Genomic DNA, 24,535 nt, shown 5'->3' on the forward strand with positions numbered 1-24,535 from the left:
CTATGACATTGTAGAATATTTTTAAATGAAAGGGTTGAGGAAGGGACTGGAGAGGGTAGTGGCACACATGTCATGAAGTCAGAATAAAAAAAGTGGGTCATAAAGAAAGAGGAGGGGTTTGGGTATGTAAAATGTTAAGTGCAATCATTTATTTATGAAAATGTCACAAAACATGATTTTATATGCTAACCATAATCAATAAAATATAAAGAAAATTAAGAAGAGAAAAGAAATAAATGAAGAGTAAGAAGGTAAACAGCTCTCACAAGCCCAGTGTTGTGAAGATCCTAATGTCCAATGCTTAAAGCACCTGAGACATTGCACTTTCACATGCTTGTGTGTGTGTGTGTCTAGGTATCTAAGTGACCTTTCTTGGAAAAGAACTAATAATCCTGTTAGAATGAGTGTGTGTGTGTGTGTGTGTATGTGTGTGTGTTATGTAAATAGATAGATAGATAGATAGATAGATAGATAGATAGATGATAGATAGATAGATAGATAGATAGATAGATAGATAGATATCCTGTTCTTATGGCCTTCTCTAAATTATAAGATAAACATAGACATGTGGATTAGTAGTAGAGGTAAGGGGATGTGGGCTTTTTCCTCTCTTCTTTTTCACTGTCTTTGGCCAAACTGTAAATAAATCTACTTCACTTTACTATATTCTGTTCTTTACTTTCTTTTAAAATACAAGGGAATTTAATGTCCTGAAATACTAAAGTCATCCTTTGTCTGGGGTTAGAGACTTTGAAGACCTGGGGTATCCTTATAAAGGGAACTATATATCACAAACACCGAAACAAAAATTTCTTCCCTTTGTTGGTGCTATAAGAGTGTTTTTAATAAAGTGGGGCCAGTGGCACATGAATAGGAATTGAAGCTATTGACTCTATTGAGCTTGTCAGGAGCTGTAGGAAGGAAGTTACAGTGGCATGCTGTTGCTTGAAACATGCTGAAGAGTTGCCCTAGTTTATAGGGACCTCATCTCACGTTAACCCAAATCCTTTGTCATGCCATAGGAAAGAATTTCAGGACAGACCAATGTAAAGTAGAGCTGTAGATTGTTAAAAGAGATTTTAAACACAGATTTTAAGAAAAGTTTTGTGAAGGAGAGATACTTGAAAGAAAATTAAGGTATACTAAGAACATGAGTTTTGGCAGGTGAACAAGGAGTCAAAATTAAGTGTCTTAACATTCATTATATATTGTTTTGATGAATCCCAAGTTATAGCTCAAAGAGTTGCCTTAACATTCTTGCCAAGTATTTCTTTGAAGGGAATATTGAGATAATCATGCTGATGAGAATGTACTTTATAAAAGTTGAATTTCATTAATTAGATACTGAAAATAATATTCAAGTGGTGGGAAAATTCAAAATGTAGACAACCTGAGGATGCACAAATAATCAGGACTCAGTGACTTTGAATGGGATCAACCTCTGTAAAAGAAGGGAAATGGTTCCAAATTCTCCTTGTCTGAACAGAAGAGGTTGCTTTCAAACAATGATGGATGTTAAATTCAATTAAAAGAAAGTAAAATCAAATTAAGTAAGAGTCAATACAGGAATTTCAATTGACAGGTTTGAATAAATAATAATGATAATAATAATAATAATCATCATCATCATCATCATTTTCTGCTTTAGGGAAAGATCTATACTCTGTCAACTTATTATCAGTTTCAGGGACATCAACTCAGTCTAAATTATTATTTGTGTCTTGGACATAGAAAAGAATTTCAGGCCTAGCCAGTATGAAGCTGAATTGACATTTTATGAAAAAAGAAGAAAAAATAATGCAGGAAACAAAAGTAAAACCACACATAAGGTTTTTAAGATCACATATGGTAAGACATACTCAAGGTGGGTTCCAGGTTCTTGAAGTTCAATTTCTTAGCATTAGATGTGCATGCCATTTTGGCAACTCTTATGTCACCAAAAGTTGCTACAAAGCTTTTCTTCTTTCTCTCCTCAAGCACTAGGATTCTATAGTAATGATTTGGATGGCTTTATAACCTTATAAGAAAAAGAAGCCACTTGGGTTGCAAAGGGCTTTAGTAATTTTTCTAATGTTCTGACCACAGGTACATTTTCTCCACATTTCTCTATTCCCTGAAATTAAACAAGAAAACCTCATAAAAACTCAAGTTAATTTTTAATTTTGTTTATACTTCTCCAGAGTCTTGAATAGTGGCATCACTTTTGAGGCATAGCTCACTTTCAACTAGAAATCAGGACCAGTGAAAAGGTATGCTTTACCTAACACTCAAAACAAGACTTGCTCAATGTTTTTAAAGATTATTATTAATTTTTACTGTGTGCACCTTTGTGTCTGTGTGTAGTTTTTTGCATATGAGTAAATGTGCCTAGGGATCGCAGAAGAGGATGTTGGATATATTGAAGCTAGAGCCAGCTGCCATGAGCAGTGGGAACCTAACACAGATCTACTACATGAGCGGGATGCTCTCCCATCACTGAGCCAGCTTCCAGCCTTGAAGGAATATTTTTAATGTTGACAATCCCATCGCATTTTGTTTTGAAAACTTGTTGTTGAATAGATATTTACAGAATATCTTTAATTTTTATGTCTAACCTCAAAGAAACAAAATAATCCTGTTTATTCTCTAACAGTGTTCATGTTAGTCTCTGCTTTGCTTGTTGAGAAATTCGTGCCTCACTGATTTGATAAATCACAAAGCTCAGTCTCAATCCATCTCGTTTTCATCAGCGGTTAAGAGAAAAGTCATTTTGCACATAAATTCTGATGCCTTATGTTTGAAAAACTAGCCATGCAGTCTCTCAGCCACAAGGTGGGAGTAAAACGTTTGGCTGGCTTAAGAGCTTGCCTTTGCTTGCCTTCAAACCTGTTCCATGAACAAAGACATAAAATAGAGTAACTTGAAATTTGAATGAAATAATTATTATTTATCCTCTTTGCTATTATGCATTTCCTGAGAATTGCCTGCATTTTCACCAAAACTTCAGGATCAAATGCAATAAATACAAATGAAGATAATGGTTGTGTAGCAATTTCTGTTTTCCATTTCCTTTATTTCTTACCAATATCAGTGTGCCTTTCAAACTACATCTTAAGACTTTGAGAAATAATTTAAAATAATTTCTCCTAAAATCTCCATAATTTTTATAATGGGTAAGCATCTTACTGAGCCTTCACATAAATTACTATTTTGAAGGATAGCTCCCTCCATGAATTTTTCTATCATCTTATTTCTGCACGTTAATGAAGGCAGTCTTGTAAATGGAACAATGGATTAAATAGTCCAAGAAAAATATATAATTATTGTGACCTTTCTAAAGAATCGGAAGATTAAAATGAGTTTTTAATGTTATCTATTCAGAATAAGCATAAAGGAGAATCACAGTGTACATATTCAATTTTGTTTGCTTTGTATATAAGAAGATGATTCAGCTTTGCTTTGTTTAGTGTATGCTTATTACCTTCAAACTTGGCAATATTATGTGTTTATGTTGAGGTTGTGAACACACGCAAACATGTACATGTCCTCTGAGATAGAGTACTGACACTAAAGCTAGCAAGACTAGACACTGCAAGGCATTGAGGCTCACCAGCATGACAGCAGTATACCCAAGGGACTCTGAGTGGTGCTAAAAGGAAAGGACTGCCATCTCTCTCAAATACAAAGATGTAAATGTTGAAAAAGGCATAAATTGTCTTGCCAATTCCAATTCCTGGCTTCCTCATACAAATGAATAAAAAGTGGGCTAATGGATAGCATTCTTGTCATTGCTGCTGATGTTAGGTTTTCTGGAAAGATTTCCCCAAATACATCTTTTACACCACTGAATTCTGAACATAAAACAGATCCAGGACCACATCACTTATATAATGTTTTTCAATTTCCCCCCCACTGATAGTGATGGGAAAGAAAGACCAGCTAATGCCCGAGGCTATAGAACTGATACTTCGCTGGGTGAATGTGCAGACTACCAGATAAACCCCCCCCCCAAAAAAAAAGTCTGTAGCAATAAACTTTGCTGTCTAAAGCCTCATTGAATATCATTTTAAAGCATATGAGAAGTTTTTCTGAGTGAATTATGACTTTTAACGTTTTAAAACATATGGTAAAAATAGTCACATAATAGGTGTTGCCTAAGTACATGTTAAATGATTTTGGTTGTTGCACTAATAAATGAATTTGAATCTATCATATTTATTGTTCTCTGACTCACTAAACATTGTGATACCATGATCTAGTAATACTGTAGTATGCTTTTCCCCTCTGGGCAAAACATTGTCAATCATCCCTTCATCACTGGGACTAACTTATCCTGGTAGTCATGACAACTAATTGAGAAGAATAATGCAAAGGTATCTGGGTTTATAATAACAAAGACAGAACTATCAACAAACCTTAAATTTTAGTCATTACTCCCTGCTGTTTTCTCCCATCTTCAAGTGATCTTGAAAGATATTAAATATTTCAGAAAGTGAAAAATATTAACTAAAAGGGGGCTCCATTATTCAGCTTTCATGAGGTTGACATTTATATTGGGGTATAATTTTATAGTGATGCACCAATTAAGGTCTCCCTTGCTCCTGTGATTCTACACATATTCTGTATAAATAAACTCAACAGATTCATTGGTTCGGCATGTTAGACATTGTTGGAATCTTTGTTTTGCTGTTGGTGCCCAGTCTATGGTGAGTGAATGTCCATGTCTCTTTAAAAATAATCAACACAATTATATCATTATATCATCTTTTCCATCATTCTTTCAGGGTCAGGCTTTTCTATTAAAGGAGTGAACTGTAGAAGGAATTGAAAGCAAATTTTTAAAACATAATAAAATGAATATTTTAGTGAATAGATTACATACTGTAAATAAAAAAAATTGTTCATTATCAACTGATTTTTTTAAAAAGAACTTAGGAAAGACTTCTTCCTGAGTTCAACCTATTTTTGGTACCGACTTACCATTTTGATTACTCTACAATGCATTGAAGTAAAATACGTTGTTATTATTGTTCACTGATAATTATCTATCATATCCTAATGAACTATGTCAGCTGCAAAGGATGTACATTTTAGAAATATAGAGGAAGAGAACAAGAAAAATTGGAAGGAATGGATGAAGCTTTAAAAGTAATGAAATAGAGAGCTAGAGAGACGATGTAGATTTCATAGAATTCATTGTTAGTCTTCAAGAGAATAAGGGCTTGATTCCTAGCACTCATACATGTTGGATTATGACCTACCTGAATTCCAGTTCAAAGGGATCTGATACCCTTCTCTGGCAGATACATAGATGGTGCACAAACATATGTGCAAGCCAAATACCCATATACGTACAAATAAAATCATTTAAATAATTAAATAGGAACCAGTCCTTTAGGAGCCTATTTCTGTACTTGGGTATGTTTTACATTTTCTCTGAGCACATATTTATTTACTAATTTTTCATTTTTAACCTTATAGTAAAGCATCTTTGATAAAAGTCTTCAACTGTGCTTCACAGAACTGATGAAACAAGAATCTGACTTGGACGACTTTTTGATTGAAGCCTGAATTAGAGTTAGACTCTTTTCATTTGCTTAAAACTCTGTTTTGTTTTATGATTTTCTGGTTTTGGATTTTTGGTTTTTAGAGACAGGGCTTCTCTGTGTAGCCCTGGCTGTCCTGGAACTCACTCTGTAGACCAGGCTGACCTCGAACTCAGAAATCCGCTTGCCTCTGCCTCCCAAGTGCTGGGATTAAAGGCATGCACCACCACTGCCCTGAACTTAAAATTCTTTAACCTTGGTATAACATATCATTTTATATGGACCACAATTCCTTGACTGAGCTATGTATAATTTGATGGAAAAGATGGTACAGTGATACTTACATTTATTTGAGACAAAAATCTATAAGTATAAATTGGTATAAATAATTTATATGAATATTTGCATTCATATATATATATATATATATATATATATATATATATATATACTCCTTCATATATATACTTGTGTGTGTGTGTAATTCTTACGTACAAGTTTATTTTTTGAAAAAGAATGTGAGTTTGTTAATAAATGAGTTGGATCTAGCAAGAATCATTGATATCCCACACAAGAAAAATTTATCAAGCTTTTGACAAAGTAACTGGGACCAAACTATCTAGCCTATATGAAATAGCCATACAAGTCTTAGGGAGAGAACCTATTGCTACATAGACTAAGCTAGTCTTACACACTTGAATTTCTGTGACCATATTTTTATGCGACCATTGGAACTATTAAAGAAGTAGTACTTATTTCTTTAATGCCAACTAACAGCCAGCTACTGACTACAATGATTTTAAGCCCAAGTATTTATAAAAGTAGCAGTATTATATAACTCAGTAACTATGTATAAAGGAAAAAATAAACCAAGCCAATACCATTCAAGTCTTTGGTTCTGTGCCTGATATAAAATCACCTGACACATTTTAGAGGAGATGTCTAATTAGAGCAGCTGTAATTTCATTAGTTTTGCAGACAACAAGTGATTTAAGTCTTTGAGAAAACTGCACAAAAGAATATCTAAAACACTGGAGAACTGATGCCCAACCTATGCTTACCTAAATAACCCATGAATCGTGAGAAAACCAGGGGCTTTGTTTGTTTGTTACTCTTGTTGTATTTAACTTGAATTTTTATGAGGAGCTTTACTTCAAAAACTTCAATACTTTCTTTAAGGTATTAGAAGAAAATAGTTTTCCAATGTATGTCATTGGTTTTAGCATGTTGACTTGTCATACAAAATAAAAGATATTTTGTAGATATATGTATTCTTGTATAGACACTGATTAATTTATTTTTTATTTTTACCAGTGTCATAATTAATTCATCCACCAGAGGTTGCAATATGGCTTTTTACAGATTAAGAACAATAAAAATAGCAAGACTATCTGGAATAAGAAAGAAATAAGACCTCCTGCTGTGTGTGTATGTGTGTGTGTGTGTACTTTGTGTGTACAAAAGTGCAACTAAGAAAGACAACTCAGTTAAAGGCTTTAAGATATAATACTGAATGAAAAATAAGCCAGCCAAACACTGTGGACACCTCCTTGTTTATGGAAGTGTTTCTGATATTAGATTTCTTACAGCTTCCTTAAAATTCTTCCAGACACATCATCACTCTGTTGAATTAACAGAGGATTTTTTTTGTTATTATGTGAACAGATTTTATCTCAACAAAATCTTTGCTTTTGTATCCTGAATATGGGGAAACCATGTTTGTACTTACAGTATGGAAATAAGGCCATTTTTTAGAATAGTAAGTATACATTTATTGAAAATAAATATTTTTTATTTGTTCCCAAGAAAAGTATGTATGAATAAGTACAATGCATTAACTAAAAGAAAATAGAAATGTGATTCCAGGACATATTCTATAGTCATTTTATTATGACTTATCATACAGGCCAAGTTGTTAGAATCAAAATCTATTTGAAATTTTTTTTACAAAAGTTTACATTTAATTCAATGAGGTATATAAGATATATTTTGTGGTTAATAGCTTTTTAAAAATGTTTAATTGTAATAAAAATTGGAGTGAAAAGACAAGACAAAACAAATATTATAACAACCAGACACAAAATACTCTAATCAGAAAGACTGCAATAGACAAAGAAAAACAGCAGAACTGGAAGCATTACGTTTATGTATGTACACTGTGTCACTTCTCAATGGCTCCCAGAGGTACAGGGCTTACAACTTTCAAAAAGTACCCACTATTAAGGTGACATAGGTCTTGTCCCTTGAGTCTCCTTAAAGAAACAACAACTGTTCGGTAGCAGTACAACAGATGTTAAAAAGAATCATTAGCAATCTAAATGTTTTTGTGAGCAGATGTCCCACTTCTGCTGTGGTTAACACTGAGGAGGAGAAGATAGGGATGCAGCAAGGATGAGGGAAAAGATGGAGAGTTAAAGAGAATTAATAATGAGCAGGTCACTCTAAGATTCTACATTCAATTTTAGCAAAACCCTATCAAAGAGAACTGTTTCCAAAAAGAGAACTTCAGTTTATAGAAGAAAGGTGGCTAAGCTCAGAAACCTGTGAGGCTTCTTTTGCATTGTTGATTTGAATATTGTGTTGAGTTGATCAGAGGCAATGGAAAGAATATTAGAGAAACACTTGATACCAAATTTGTAAGTGTGTACCTTTTAACAAACATAAAAATGGCACCAACGTTTACAAGAGACCGTGAAAAGATTGAAAAGAAGAATATGCAGTATCCTTCCAAGCTGTCCCCAACAGGCATGTGAAAGGTTATTACATTGAGTGATTGTCCCTGAACCTTTATTTCCACAGAGGCAAAAATGAAAGCAAAGTTTTGTTTTTTTTTTTTTTCTCAAATACTTCTCTGTGATACCAGGGCTAGAAAAAAAAAAATTCTTTATTGAGAAATTGAAGCTTAGTATTCTCAACCAAGCAGTATCTTTTTGGAAATCTACTTTATGTTCAAAGATGAAATATGTAGAAATGTATGCGTATTTAAGTTCCAGATAAAGCATACTTTGGATATTTACATTAGAGGGAAAGATACAATGAAAGAATGCTAGGAATCTTAGCTTTCAAGCAAGTAAGAATGTCTCTACTAAAACTCTTTGTTAGTAGTACAGGCAATGCAGGGAAAATGTAGATTATGCCTCCTCTACATGTCACACACCATGAAACACATTCAGTAAGAGTTTGACTTTGCCCTTAGTATCTAAGTCTCTAATTCAGTCATTACTATAACAGATTTTATAGCACTATATTACAGGGCAACAACGTGACACTGTTATACACACTGAAAATGTCTCTTCATATTGAATCTCTGGAAGCTGGAAAACTTGAAAACCAAATCCCAGTATGCTATAAAAATGTTTCTCAGGTTGATAGGATCTTTTGTTCTTGTTATTGTTAAACACACACACACACACACACACACACTGTCTCCACTGAGTCTGTCATTCTTGTTTGTGTTTATATGATTTCAAGGCTGCCACAATCAAGAAGTAGCCTTATTCCTTGGAGAAGGTAATCCTCCTACTTTTAGTAGTCATTGAGTGACAGTAATTTTTAGGAAAAATTCTCGCAAAAATTATCCCATTCTATTGTAGTATGCTGATATTGTCATTGTTCTTCTGGTCATGTTTATGTAGTCATTTCTAGAAAAAATATTGCTTCATTGTGGTCTACCTAGGTCTTACTATTTTCACTGTAGTGTTCTAGACTTTACTATTTTCCTTCTCCCTTTTGCAGAATGTTGCCCAGGCAAAAGATATAAAAACTGTTATAAAGATGTATCCACCGGGGATGGTCTTTCTAGGTTTCATTGATTTCTGCATTTTGTCCAGTTGTCATTTTTTGTGATCGTCTCTGTTTGCTATAAAGAGAGGCATTTTTGATGAGAAGCAGAAGCTGCATTTATCTATGGACATAATATTCTCTTTCAATGTATATAATAGGGGGATTCAGTATTCTTAAAGTAAAAATATTTTGAAAGCATTACCACAACATTTAAATTCATCATGCATTAACATTAGCAGACATAAAACATGACATAAGCAATTGTCTTACACACCCACACACACCCACTCACACTCACACACACTCACACACACACACTCACACACACACACACACACACTCACACACTCACACACACACACACACACACACATTTGATCCTCACTGTAATCCCATGATATATGGACCATATGAATTCCCAATATTAAAGTAAATAGAAAATAAGGTAACACAAGTTGTGAGCAGGACATACAACAACCAACTGTTCTGTCATAACTATCCAGAGACTGACATGTGAGATGAAAGGATGGTAGGCTTTTGTTTGAAATAACACAGTTATTGGGATGGAAAAATGTCCCTAGAAGAGGTTTCCACCTTTTATTATTAAGTTAGAAAATGCATATTAATCATTGTCATCATTTTAAACATAAGCAATACATCAGAAAGCATGGAAAAACAAATATTTTCAGAGAGCTTATACCAGTTCACCAAAATATAAAATAAAATACAAATATTAAAAATGTTTGAATTTTACAGACAAGCCTTAAACACCATTTCTGTGCCCCAGCACACTTTTTCACAAGAAACTGAATCTTGAGATGAGAAAAGATCTATTAGGTCATCTTGTCCATCTTCCCGGCAGGAGAGAATTGCTCCCGACAGTAAAGAAGTTAACTTATTGACAGTACTCTTTAAGCAGCAATTTGCCAGGTGAATCCCTAAAGGCAAGAATGACTTCTCTGGTTTATCTTCTTCTTATCACCAGTAGTTAGGAGACCCATTCGATCTTCTTTTCAGGAGAGGAAATGGGGATGGATTCCAGAAACTGGTTCTCAAAGGTAGAATATTCAAAACTGTAGCAAATTACATAGTGAATATTTAATTGGGAAAGCATTGTTCCCTTATAGTTTGATTTATGCTTAATAGTGAGTGTGTGTGTTTAAGTATGTGTGTGATTATGAAGGCCAGAGAAAACAAAAGAGGTAGAGGTAGAGGTAGACGTAGACGTAGACATAGAGATAGAAAGGGAGAGAAGGAGTGAGACAGGGAGGGAGTTACTTGGGGTCTGCAGGCACAAGTGATATTTTATTAGTAAAAAAGTGACCATATTCTAATTTTGCTCATATAATAAATTTAGTGCTTTATTGAGATATTTCAATAAGAAAGTCTTCCTGCCAGATTGTAACGTTTGACCATTTTTTTTTAAACATTTAAAATAAGTAACCTATATCAGCTCAGCTTTGGTGCCACTGTGTTTATCCTAAATGTGTATTTCATGAGTATAATTTTAGGTTAAAAAAATAAAAAGAACGCAATTTCTATGAGTTCTTCAATTGGTATTTCTTTAAATGTCCATATGCTTATGTAAAAACTGTATGGAACTAGTTCCTCTGTCCTGGACTAGATAGAATGCTCTTATTCTCAAGCATATTTAGTCTTAGTGTCTTTAGACAAGGTTTTAACACAGTAGCCAATCGTCTGTGTAGGATAAAAAAAATAATTACCATGTATGGTATGAATTCATAAAAGTATTTTTGCTTTAATAATTCTACTCCTTGCCTACATTTTAGCTCCAACGTTATATTCAGGAACACGAAATACTGCCTTTGTTATGGATGCAAATTTCCCTGTGTTCCTCTAAGACAGATGACATTTTACCATTTGTAGGAAAAGATTGCCCCAAAAGTCACAAAGAAAACTGGAACAACAGAATAGTAAAGGTCACAAGTCTTTTGAAAAAGCATACTTCAGGTGAGTTTGGGAGACAAAAACAGAGAAAAGAACTCAGGCATGTGGGAGAAAGATACGAGGTAAAGGAAATGAAATGGTTGGAAAGAAGACATGGCAAGAAGGAAGGAAAGTGGGTGGGAGGTAGACATGAGGAGAAGGCAGGCAAGTTGCTGGGAGAAAGACAAGGGGAGTAGTATGTCTGGTGGGTGGTAGGAAATAATTGAAGGCAGTGTTTGTAATTTATTGCATAGAAATTTACCCACCATACCTGAAGTCCTAAATTTGATCTACAATACAGTCAAGGGAGAGGGAATAACAAACCTAAGTTTATATAGATTGTCTTCTTTGTTTTTCCTAGAACTTGTCTTAATTAAGGAGGAGGTAGATGTCAAGAGAACAACCAAGTGTAGCAAGAGTTTATAGGGTTGTTTTATTAATTTCTTAGTTTGGTGCACACAGCAATGGGTTTCATTTTAATATCATCATACTTTGTTCACATTCATTTCCCTCTTGTCCCTTTTCCCTAACTAGTTATTTTTTCTGTGTTCCTATTCCATGTGTTCTATTTTCCTCCCTTTTGTGTATTCTTATGGTCTCCTATCAAGATTTGTGTCCTATAAGCACACACATATAAATACAAACATATTTTCTATACACAGATATATAATTTTAGGTCTTACAGGTAAATGTAAATGTGGGATTTGATTTATTTAACATAACATGATTTCTATGTTCCTGTAAATGCCATAATTTCATTTTTCTTTGTATCTGCTTATAATCTACTGTATATATGAATATATATGTATATAAATACATACACATTTGCACTAAGAATTAATTTCAAAGCTATCAGCTACTATATAGTCACACATACCCGTGTTTATTTCTTTGTATAGTAAGGTTAAATGTGTTTTATATACAAACTTGTGAAAACAAGTGTATTTAACATATTATGTATGAGTACATTGTTCATGTTGTTATGTAAATTATAGATTCTAAATAAACTACATAGATTTATCTGTACCTACCCCTTTTTGGGAGAAGGAAAGACTCCACTTTTTAAGTTTATGCATTTACTGTCAGTTTGTATTATGCATACTGTCAGTATGTGTATATCACTCAAAAGTTGAGTAGTATGAAGAACAGGAAAGAAATGGTGAAGCAAGGTAGGTTCTAGTCAGGCTGATTGACCAAGTCTATGAAGCAGAACAAGTCACTTTAATGACTGCACACATTCATTTAATGATTTTTATCTCAGAAATACTTCAACAGGAATTTCATCAGGGCTGTGTTTCTAATACTTTCATTCTATAAATGTAAATGTTCTATATGGAAAAACCCATGTAATCCTACCTGTGTGATAATAACTGAAAGCAAAAATGTCTCCTTTCAAATTCTATCTTTTGTTAATTTAGAAACAGTATCAAAATAAAAGTCACACTCTATTGTATGGGGAAATTTTTAGTTTTGTTATTATTTTTCATTTTTAATTAGGTGTCTGATATGGCTTTGTGCATATTAGTGCTGCTAGTCTCATGAATGTGGAATTCTTCCTAGAGCTGTAGTTATAAGTGGCTTGGAGATACTTGACCTAGATGTTGGAAGCTGGATTTTGGTCTTCTGCAAGAGTGGTTTCACTATTAACTATTGAGGCATCCTTTTAGCAGGGAAATAGAATGGTTTAAACTATAAATGCCTTTCAGTGTGTAAAGACATATTAATAATAATTAATAATGATGTTGATCCCAGTTACTTATCCAATATGTGGCTGATATATGGGATGCAAATATTTGTGACTATGTGAGATCCCCTAATTTAGTTTACAGATAATGAAATAGTGTCTTGGATACCTCACTATGCTAAGAATCTATAGACTCTTCTCTTATTTTTGGAATAACTTAATGTTTCCCTTTTCATCAATATATCTGACAGTCTGTGGTGAATGCGATTTTTTGCCTCTGATCTTTATGCTTATCCTTTTTGCTACAGACATTTTTCAAGAAAGATCATCTTATACGTATTCATTTTTATAAGGTGGAGTTTGTTCTATATGACAGTCACTTTTGTCACTATACTAATATATACCTTTGAATATAATTTAGATTGAAAGGAGAAGGAAAACAAAGGGAAGAAAAATAAACCGTATCTATGCGGTGCAGAGGACAATCAATTAGATTCATTATCTGCTCTGCATTCTAGTCACTCTTTTTAAAAAAGTACATAATACCATGGCAACAGTTCGACCTGCAGTATGGTATATAATCATTAAGAGGTCCTCAGCCTCCCTTGAAAATAGATAGGAAAAAAATTCACAGTGGCTGCACAAACTTCCTACATTTATGCTGATTAAATGACACGTTTGTAATTTACAGGTGTCTTATTGCCATGGGAATGCAATCATACAATTCCATTTTAGAATTCAAGGGCTTTTGAAACATGCTGCATGATTGTTAGCTGGGCTGCAAGCTAAGATTAAATTGAAAGGGTGGCATGTAGATTTTAGAACATGGTGTTGACATTTACTGGCCAATCACATTTTGCGACACTCGTGCATGACAGCAGATGTTGACCTTTCAAGCATTCCCTATCTGCTTTCACGCATTACCTGCAGAAATTAACATAACTCTGCTTCCTGCTCTATGCTGCTATTAATGTCATCTGGGAATTGAGATTCATGAATTCAGTTATTACCCAGGCTTGAGACCCATTTTATACTCTAAGCACAGAACTAACAGCTCCTGGGAGCTGGTATTTTTGGATGTTGCTTCAACTACCTTTGTGGTTGAGGGATAGCTAGGAGCTATAGAGTAAAAAATGTCAACGTGAACAAGAGGAGAAATGGGAAGAGGAGGACAGTTTCAAGGAGAATGCTAAGGGCCAAATGATTGCAAATATATGGGACAGGAGAATTTAAAACATAAAAAGGTACTTTTTAAGCAAGTCAAATAATGGTGTGAGTTTCATGTCTCTTGTTAACTGAACTGTCAAAATGATACCCTTAGAGTCTATGTGCAGCGAGCTTCAGGGTTTACTTCATAATGCCTGTGGCCTCTATTATTGATGATTTAAGAGAGGAAGAAGTTGAAGTAAAGATGTCATCAGTAGCCTCTCAGAGTTTTGAGTATAATTGTAATCCGCACTTCATATTGCCTTTCACTAAATTTTTTAAAAAAATACTCACATTCCTCCATTGTTTTTCAGCTAGTTTTTTGTTCAGCTTTTCTTTAGCAGAGAATCACTGCTTCTAAAATATTTAGAAGGAACAGTTCAGTAGAGGATGCAATTCTGAGATATATTACTTTTCAAAGCCTGAAATTATCACCACTTATTGCTCTAACACAGACATCATGGCTATGAATCATATCTTCAGGAATTAGTGGACAAATTTAGAACACTGTGTGTTAAAATTCACAGGCTGTGCAGGAAAATCAAAAAGCCTCCAAATTTTGGTTAACCTTTTCCTCAGGTTAGCAGTATGGATTTAGTAAATTTCCTATCATTCTGTCTTTTAAAATCCTTGGGGAGCATCTATGAAATATCTTAGTCACGGTTCTGTGAATCCAGCTTTTGGAGATACAAGCAGATGCATTTATCTCAAATAGGAATTGATTAAGAGAGCTCAAGATGTCACTGATGAGATATGCATACCCAGGCTATTTCAATGGCATTGCTATGACTTACCCTCCAGCAAACATTCTGCGCTGATTTGCATGTTTCAGCCACGGTGAATTTTATAGCAGTTTCTGTAACACCAGCGCCTTTCACAGCATGTAGAAAATATAAAAGCAGCACTCTCTGAAGGGCCAAAATTCAACCTTTAAAATAACTATCCAGCTCCATCCCACAGTGCTTGAGGGGTTATGTTTTGAAATGACTTTCTGTGTATAGATTAATGTTTTCTATGGATTGGTAAAAATGAAGAAATGGTCCAGGAATGGGTAAGAACAGTGTTAATAGTATTTCCCTGTGAATAAATTTGTTAGATACTTTCCTGTTCGAGAAATTAGTACGTGTGTGTGTGTGTCTGTGTGTGTGTGTGTGTGTGTGTGTGTGTGTGTGTCTGTGTGGAGACACACACAAATGTAAGACAGAGATCTTTAAACATGATATTTAGAACTGCTGATATCTAGTTACTTTACACAGGATTTTCTTTTCTTTCTGCAACTGAGAATGGGAGATGTGTGGCCATTTTGTCATTCAAAACATTTAAGTTTTATATTTGAAACTGGGATGGGGCACAATAAATCAAGGATTAGGCAATCATTTATGGAACCGAATTGGCTGAACTAAGCATGGAACACAGGTAAGACAAAGGCATCTTGGCATGTTGCTGTAGTAAGCCAGTGATAGCTGTCTAAAATAATGCTGCAGAAGAGTGATCAAGAAAGATGGCAGGATTGATTGCCAAGTAAAGAAGTCTATATAGAATTATAGATGATAGATATATCTGGAATAAGTTTTCAAATGTCCATTTCAAAAGTTAAGTATTTATATGGACAGTGGTCCTCATATAAGACCACATATATTTTATAAGTGTTAGAATGTATGCTGACTTTATTTTTGTACAACTGGTTTTGAAGTCTTATAACTATCGAGCTGGATTTGGCTATTTACCTCCTGTAAATTTTATGTGTTCTTCATAACACATCACATAAAATAAACCTTCTGTTTCTTATTAGCTAAAAGCTTACATTTTTTCTAGACCATTGTTTCTGAACCTATACATTGTAACCCTTTTGGTAGTTGAATGACGCTTTTTTTAGGGGTCACCAAACAACATCAGAAAACACTGATCTTTAATTACAATTTGTAACAGTAACCGAAATTACAGTTATGAGTTAGAAACAAAAATATTTTTTCAGTTAGGGTTTACAATCAAATGAGAAACTGTGTTAAAGTGTTGCAGTGATAGAAAGAGTAGGAACCATTGTCCTGGGACCCTTCTCATAGTGAGCTCATATTGCCAAGAAAGCCCAGATTTTGAAATTCGGAGTCCATGGCAGTGTTCATGTAAGCCAGTTCCTACAAAATATTTAAACTCTTTTTATTTGTCTACTGAAAATAATTTTCCATTTACTTTTCTCTTAACCTAGTAATTAGGATGAGGCTACAAGACAGCTGATTTGATGGAGCAAACACCACGCAGGTGTATGTGGTAGAAGACTTTAGGTACTTCACAATCCCTTAAATTAAACAATCTATGTCTGTAAGATGACTGATTAGAAACCATTTATAACCAATATCCAGAATAAAAACCTATATTAAAATAAATTTATGACATAAATCTTTGAAAGATGATTAAAGTGATTTTTCAGAAGGGATTTTTTTAAAGGATTCTCTAAATATAGGGTAAAATATGATTTTCCAAATAGATTTAATTTTACAAGTGTTTATACATATCTTATGAGTACAGATAGTAGAGAAAAAAAAATCTTAACTTTCCTTCAAACATGTTCCCTCCCTGAGCAGATGATATATTTCCCTTCATGTCTTTTTCTCCATCTTCCTTGTCACTATCAACCCTTTTATTCCTTCACAAGAATGCTCAACTCTAAAACTCATGACTTTCTAGATGATATAGAGACTTTTCCTTTGCTATCAGCTCATTTGTAGATCTTCGTTTATATAGACATCTAGCAGTTTCAAATTTCTGAGGAGACCAAAGGAACAACAACTGAGGTAGTAAAAATTGAGGGTCAAAGATCTAACTTAGAGAAGAAAGGAAGTCCTTTTAAATGAGTATTTGATGAAGAAAGGATATTTTCCATGATATCCTGGACATTTACCTAAGTTATGATTCATAATGTAAAGTTTCCTAATGCACTAATATCCTAAGTGGTAAGTGAAATCACTTACCACTTAGCATATTACACTTAACACTTAACAACTGTTAAGAGCAAAGAGTGTTACTGTAACAAAAAAAAAAAAAAAAAAAAAGGAGAGACAGAGAGAGGCCTGAATAAAAGCTGAAGGAATTATTGTCATTCTGACCTCTTAGTGGTAAGTTATATTAGTATAGAGTACCAGATGAAAACTTGATATACTTAAAACAAAAATAGATTAATAGACCATCTCTGAACTTTCATACTCAAACTAATATTGAATAAAAGCAAAATTCCCTAAAAAGTTTAGTTTATTTAAAATATTACACATGAGAATTTCTAACATTATAAAATGAAATAAAAGAGAAAACACATTGGTAAATCACCACCAAAAATGTCAGTTATTAAATGAAGTATAAGCATTCAGAAGAGATGTGGTTATCTAAAGAAAGAAACAAGTTATTGGAAAAGAATTTTAAAAAATGGAAAAGCAAAAACTATATGATGAACTATGACTAAATTAAAAGGTACATAGACGAAATAAGATATAGACTATAAAAGTACCAGAAAGTATTTGTCTTACAAATATCCAATTGAATTTGAAATATCATATATGCAATACTATTTGTTGCTACATTATTTATAATACTAAGAAATTAGAAATGGGTTTACTATCTGACAATCCACCCATCTCTCAACATTGGTGAAATAATTTAGAACAGAGAAGAAGTTACTTATGCAGGCTATAATCATCATGTATGATGAAAAAGGTAGTTTTGGAACTCACTCTGTATGTATATACATGCATAAATTATGTTATTACTGTTCAAGAAAGAGAAGGAATAGAAATAAGTATTGCGTTCACATTTTCTTAAAGAAGTTTGTGATGCTTTGAATATGTTTGACCCTCATATACTCATGTGTTTTAATGCTTGCCTCACAGGGTATGGCATTATAAGAACATGTTGCCTTGTTGTAATGGCTGTGGCTTTGTTGCAGGAAGTGTGTGACAGAGTAGGCTGGCTTTAAGGCCATATAGGCTGCCTGGGGAATACAGTCTTCTCTCCTGGTTGCCTTAGGGTCAAGATATAGAATTTTTGGCAGTTCCAGCACCATGTCTGCTTGCACACTACTGTGCTTCCTGTCATGATGGCAATATATTGAGCCTCTGAAACTGTATGAGTTGCCTTGGTCATGGTGTCTCTTTACAGCAATGAAACACTAACTAAGACAAGGTTCTAGAAGGCTACATTTATTAAGTAACTAAAATATTGTTGATGGAGGCAGGGAATACATTGAAAGCAAGAGAGATTAAGATTTTACAGTGTCCTTTTTCTTAAATGCCTGTTTGCTTTGTACCATACAATCTATTATTTACTTAACGTGCACCTAAATTAAAACAAAATCCAAATCCAAATTTTGCATGACTAAGAAAAATATTGTGACATCACATCTCATACAATAACATCACTCAATAAGTTATATATAACTATGGCACCAAAAGATCACATTAACTTGTGACATCCTAATTGTCTTTAGTTACTTAATGATAGCCTCAAAGTAATAATGAAATTATCTGATGATGCATGTCTCAGTATTTATCCCACATACAATTCCTGGTTGTATGATATATACCCTACTCTCAAATGTTATCTAACAAAAAAGAGAAGAAGCTATACAATTATAATACATAGTAAATTAAAAAAATTGCCACTATACATACTAGATAGTATCAATATCTTACAAAGCCTCATAAACAATATCCCAAATGGAAAATTTGCATTTGAAAAGCCTATCTGCAGTGTCCAAGTCCTATACAGCTGCATAAAGCTGGCTTTCATGAAAAGAGATTTATATTTAATTTAAAGAACTATTGTTGCTACCTTGGAATTATAAATAGTTATGTGTAACATCATCTCACTGCAATCTTCTGGAAGCTAGAACTACTGAAAAATCTTTGGGGTGATTATATAGGTGTTATATGAAAGGAAACAAATGTCATAAGACTATAATCAACATTGCTTCAAAGTTGTGATCTGTATGACAACTACTTTAACTTTAGATTAGAAATTTGTATCTTCTTCATCTCATGTAATACTTATATAATATGCCACATCAGAAGACATTGCCAATTAAAGACTGAAGAGAAAAACTAGTAGAAGAGTATGGGAGTCATGTGTTCTATGTACAATAGTACAGAACTGTATATGTACAATGACTGTAGACATTTGAAATTAAAATTAAGACAAGGAAAAAGAGATACTGCCACCTTAGGAAATACAGGAACTTCAGAGTAATTTGTTCGTAGATGAAATATGCAAGCAGTAGGGTTGGTAAGGTGAGCCTAATGGATTTATAGAGAATTATACTTTTCTAGTGACCATAAAAATTTCAACATTTCCTTGAGTTTGATTAGCCTTTTGCCGACATTTCTCTTCTTGTTGGCTTTACTATTACCTTTCTAGAGGCTTTTACTGGGGGAAAACCACACATTGTCATTTTCCTCTTTGCTTCTTTGAAACATAAGTCATTTAAAGGCTTCATGACAAATTTACAAACATGGAAAGTTCTCAGTAGTCACCTGTTGTGAAGGTAAGAGTGCAGGAATGCCAGTCTGTATTTTCACCTGTGGAGGGACTGGAGAATCTGCCTTAACTGTGTGCTTGGTTCCAAATTCCTAAAGCACTTTCTCAATGAAGAATGAAGGCACCTAGGACATGTGCTTTGGTATCAGTGGGGTAATGCTAATTAGCAAGGAGATATGGCCTCTGATCCTGAAGTAGTTAAGTCTCTGCTCTTTGACATTTTTCCTCTGTTCCCTAGGTCAACATTCTTTCATAAGGTATTTTGATCTCTTTAAATTTGTCTGAGAATTCTATTTTTATACCATTCTAACATTTTTACAGCTGTCAGAAAAAAACTGTCCATATTAAAAGACTGATAAAATTGTATTTGTATACTGTCAGATAAATGGCCCTAAATGTCTTTGGTTTTCACAAGTGGCTCTTAGGAATTCATTTTTAAGAGGATCAACATCTTAGTGGTGAATCCAGTACTTTACTAGGAATATTAAAACATCCATAACATTACTGTCTCAGAGGAGATTAAAATTGAGATGGAATATGATTGGGAATCTTGTCCTATCCTGTACTTGTTTGAAAGTATAAGACATCGGAATAAAATTTGTGTTCTGGCCAGAATTCAGCCAGTTTGCACCACTTAACTTTTATTTTGGTGCTCCATGTAAGGCCACACGTCTATTATGATCCTCCATATACATTTCAGTTGTGAATTTTAAAGCTTGTATATATTTTGCAATTCTTTGTCAGGCTCCCCTACCTTTACTATTTTTCAAATATTGTATAATATTCTCATTCTTTTAAAGAAATTTACATCATATCTCAATTCTTAATCTAATAAATTTTTAGTTTCTGCTTTGGTGAAATGTGGCTCATTTATATTTATTTTCTGTTTTTCTCTGCTTGCTAATACACTGCAAAAATAATGTGCATATGCTCGCTCTTTGTTTCTGAATTAGAATGTTTACTGATAACAAAAGGGGCTTTGTATGCAAATGAGGTCCTCAGCACATAGTTCCACCTAGTTAAACACCTAAATATGCCCCCTGCAGAAAATTAGGTGTGAATTGTGCACCAATGTCCTTAAAGGCATTAATTAGACCTGTAATTTTATCATGTGGGAAATGTGTTCCAGTCAAGAAACACCTGGTGAAGACAAATTTGAAAGGAAACAATCAAATTAAGGTGCCTTGATAAACAGCCCTGAAATATTAAACAAAGCACATTGTGATTAAACAAATGGGGGAAGCTGCAGATACAAAAACAGAAAAAAAATTAAAAAGCCTAAACGGATGCTTGTAAGAGAAAGGAAGAAAAATTAAACATATGCTTACATCATTAAAATAAATATTACCAAGAAGGAAAAGAAGCTTCCCCCCTTTGCTATGTCACATATCATGAAATGACTTTTATCTTATGTCTGCCCAAATTTAATTGACAATGTTTCCTTATTTGTATTACACAAGTGATTGATTATTCCAACTATCACTGCTATAGAAATATTTGAAGACAAAATATCATTATGGTGATTTATTATTTCTATATTGTAACCATTCAAGAGAATAACAGTAAAATATTATGTTTCTGGATGGTGAGCCCATGTGAATATAGATGCATATTGTGCTATGTGTTAGGTATAATACATAAACAATTGTTAGTAGCAAGTTCAGTGGGGAAGAGTCAAATTTTGCCAAATTATTTGTGGTAATATTATTCCTATAAAATTCTTTTGCCTCCTCTTCTGGAAAACATAAGCACTTTTACTGTGAGCTTCCATTGAATAACTTTCAAGCTGAGTCATCTAGTTTCACCATGGAACATACTTATAAACACAACAGTATGAAGCAGTAATAATATCTTACATACCAGGAACTGTTATTAAATATAATATTTTTTCATTATTTTATGTCTAAACTGTTTTTTTGTGTTAGCTTATCTAAGAGAGTCATTTTAGAGATCTCTTATTTAGTATTGAATTGCTATAACAGCATTATGAAGAAGCTAATAATGAAGGTATAAAACCAATATACTTCCTCCCAGCAAATATAAGTCATAAATACAATACTCCAGATAATCATATATTGACAAATGAAGTAATATTTTATCATTCATGCTTTCATCAGTTGTATCTTTTATTTTATTATTTTATTATTTGCATTTTGAAACAAGATTTTACATATTCTTGCATCAGCATCCTGGAGGTTGGGTTGAAGATTGATAGGTCTGCCCCAATAGGCTTTGCTGATTATTTCATCCTATTTTGCTGAAGAAAATCAATAGTGTCCAAGTGAGAATCAATAATGTTTTTTATATGCCCCAATAGGAAATGTCTTTGAAGCAGGTAGAGGTGTCTACAGCTATTTGCCAAAACCTCTTCCTCTGGGGCTGGGTGTCCTATGACCAACACTGAGGAAAATATGTTCATGGAAAACTTGCATTTCTCAAGTGACTTACTTTTTTCATAAAGTATATTCTAAAGAAAAATTAAGCAGCCATGGTTAAAATTTCAATGTGTCAGATACTGAATACATGATTGCTTTCTTTAATGATGGAAAAAAGTGATAAGAACTGAAACATGGGAAAACTCATCCCTTATAGCTTTGAGACAAGTGCAGCCAACCTATACCTAGATTTTGTCTAGTATATGAAACTTAGAAAAAGAAAGAATGTCTTAATTCCTTAAATACTTGGGGCTGTGATACTTAAAATGTAGTCTCTTTTTCCCATTTATCTGCTTATTTGTTCACTTATATAAGAACACACTTAAGATATTTCTTTTGTATATTAGGGTTTTAACACAAAGTAAATTTATATTTTGACAAAATATAAATTTTGATAATCAGGAACTCTTTTAAGATGTGTGTGTGTGTGTGTGTGTGTGTGTATGTATGTATTTAAAATGTGCATATATTTTTTTCCTCATTCCAGATAGGAAATCCAACAAACCAAGGTAAGATACTGCCCATTTCCACCTTGGTTAACTAATGAGGTCTTTTTTGAGAGTAGTTATAAGTAAGAAGTTACTAAAAGAAACAGAAATGATGTAGAAGTTCAGCCAGCATTGATGGCAGTTTATGAAATTTAGAAACCTGCAGGAAGCTCAACAGATTAAAAATGTTTAGTTATACACAGCTCAGGTGATCTGCCTGAACATTTTGCATGCTGTTGAGGCTAGTCTTTGCTTTTTACAGGCAGCTTGAGTGGTCCTTCACTTCTACACAATTTAACTTATCTGAGTTTTTTTTGAGGTTTTGGATTTTTTTCCTCTTTCTTTCTTTCTTTCTTTCTTTCTTTCTTTCTTTCTTTCTTTCTTTCTTTCTTTTTTCCTGCAATCCTTACTATTTCCATATACATGGATAAGGAATAACCTAGTGTATATAGTCAGTTTCAGAAACTTCCTGAGTCTTTTGAATTTTTTTCTTTTAATTCCTGAGCCTACGCTGCTCTCCTACAGGATACAATATTTCACCATCCTTTAGAGCATCTTGTTCCTTTACCTCTCTATAAAACATCTTGTATATTAATGAGATTTCTCCCCCAAGATGGAAACGTTTAATTTCTGAGAAGATTGATATGCTTTTGGTAATTTTAGTTGTTCCCCTCCCCCCCTCTCTAACAAAATGCCACTTCCCTATGGGCCCCACTGCCCCCCCAACCCAACCTGGGGACAGAAGGGCAACACCACCAGGGGTCTTTAAGTCTCCACACCTGAATGTGACAGCCAGGCTAGAACAAAGAAATAATTTCAGACAAGAATCTAAATCTTAGGCTAGAACAAAGAAGTAATTTTTAAAAAGAATCTAAATTTTAGGCTAGAAGAAGGAAGTAGGCTTCAGACATGAAAATGACTTTGGACTAGGACAGGGAAGTTGGCTCAGATATTTTGGTCATCCTGATAAGCTCTTAGAAACAATGATCATGGGAATGTTCATGGAATTGTGTTTATTGCCTTGCTTGTTTTTTGACTATTTGTGCTTATTGTATTGCTAGATACAATCTAGAACTGACCTTAATACATATAAGTAATTAAAATGGTATAAAAGCAAAAAGTAGGAGGGGGATGGGATAAAGGGTTCCAGGGAGAGGAAAGGGGATGATATCTAAAATATAAATAAATAAAATATCCAATTAAACCAATTTAAACATAAAATATATAACAAAATGTCACGTCAAAATTATAAGCTATTTCAGGCTAATTGTTTTTTGAGACTTGAAATTAGCTGTTTTATATTTCTTCAATGAGTCCTGATTTGACATAGTGTAAATGTTTATTAAAAATAAAAATCTGGGGCATACGAGAGTTTGCATCTACCAAAATTTTTTACTTCTAAATTTTCCTCACTACAAAGCAATGTGTAATGCACATGTGTGTGTGTGTGTGTGTGTGTATGTATGTATGTATACATATATATGTGTGTGTGTACAGATACACACACACAGACTCACTCATAACCATTGTTATGTGAAAATATTTATTTATGAATTATAGTGATCATGAATTAATGTTGATGCATCCAATTAAAGAACACTAAGTTAATACTTACTACTTAATAATTGGTATTTCTAGTCAGACTCCCTTAACTACACACTTAAATATTTAGAACCCTGGCTCCCACCATTTATCATCTGTATGTTAAACATTCTAATTATTTATAAAATGGCTTATACTACATATTTTATTTGCTTCAAATATTACTTGGGAAAACAAATGAGACATATTTATACTGAAAAGACTATTTTATACCTAAAATTCAAAATTAAACAAGTCATATATTTACTTTAGTGTTTCTAGCCTACTTTTCATGACTATCCTATCATCTCTGACCTAAAAATATAACCCAACTCATACTTAGGTCCTAAACATTGCATATATGTA

This window comes from Arvicanthis niloticus, chromosome 11 (assembly GCF_011762505.2).
Source record: "Arvicanthis niloticus isolate mArvNil1 chromosome 11, mArvNil1.pat.X, whole genome shotgun sequence".
NCBI classification, from domain to species: Eukaryota; Metazoa; Chordata; class Mammalia; order Rodentia; family Muridae; genus Arvicanthis; species Arvicanthis niloticus.